We start from the raw sequence: 1,404 nt of genomic DNA on the forward strand, positions 1-1,404 counted from the left end.
GAGTTGGAGAGACTTATTATTCGTCAGGTAACTGTAAGTCACAAGGAATGCTGAGACTTTGTGTCAAATGTGCGTCAGAGCCTGACTTGTATCTCATTTTTCCACAAAGTTTCATTTGGATCTAATGCAATCCATTTATAAAGAAATTTCAAATCAGAAGTCATTCTCACTGCGCTTAATGCAATTCTCAAATCAGTAACGCATTATCCTTTCTCATTGTTTTTATACATCCTGCTATGGTTTCTGTGCATACTTCACTGCTAAAGATATTTGTTATTGTGTTGTTGCACTTTTCACTTGTATCTCACAACTCATCAAGAGCATTGAATTAGTGTTTTCAATCAAATCAGCACAAGGTGGTGAAAACATTCCTTAAGAGATTTGGTCTACTGGGATTTTCTTGGACAACCATCTGTAGGCTTTACGGTGAACAGTCTGAAAAGGAGAAAATAAATCCAGTTTTGTTGGTGAAAATACCTTTTTGATGTCAGAGGAGAACGACAAGACTACTTTGAGCTGAGGCAACAGTAACTCAGTCAGCTGCTCGTTATAAATGAGGTATGCAGAAGAGCATCTGTGAACACACAACACACTGGCCCTTGATGTAGATGGGCAGCAGCGGAAGACTACACCGGGGGCCACTCCTATCACCTACCAACAGGAAATTGAGGCTACATTTCCCACTGACTCAACAAACTGCACAACAGAAGATTGGAAAAACACTACACTACAGTGGCCTCCACAGAGCTCAGTCCAGTAGAGCACCTTTGGAATAAATAGATAACAAAAACTGCAGCAACTATGGGATGCTATGATGTCAATAAGGAACTAATTATCTGAGGAATGTTTCCAGCACCTCCCTGCACCACTGAAGAAAAAGGGGGTCTAACCTTGCAATACCCAGGATAATGTAATAATGTAATAACATATACATATATATAAATGGCCTGCATTTGTATAGCGCTTTTCTAGTCACACTACATTCAGTCATTCACCCATTCACACACACATTCACACACTGGTGATGGCAAGCTACATTGTAGCCACAGCTGCCCTGGGGCGCACTGACAGAGGCGCACACACACACACACACACACACACACACACACACACACACGTAACACCTGTTTTGATGAGTTGTGAGATTCAAATGAGAAGTGTGTCAACACAATAACAAATATCTTTAATGCTAAAGCAGAAACCACAACAGCATGCACAAAAAACACTGTGATAATGCTAACATGAGAACTGCATTAAGACTAGAGAGCATGACGTTTGCAATGTGAGAACTGCAAGCTACACAGCCAGCTCACTACACTTTTTTTTTTGGTTTCGATGGGATGCATATTCATGCCATTTCTCACTTTGTCTGATCTCCTGTTTGAATTGTAAAATACAGACTCA

This window comes from Astatotilapia calliptera, chromosome 13, assembly GCF_964374335.1.
Source record: "Astatotilapia calliptera chromosome 13, fAstCal68.1, whole genome shotgun sequence".
Classification (NCBI taxonomy): Eukaryota; Metazoa; Chordata; class Actinopteri; order Cichliformes; family Cichlidae; genus Astatotilapia; species Astatotilapia calliptera.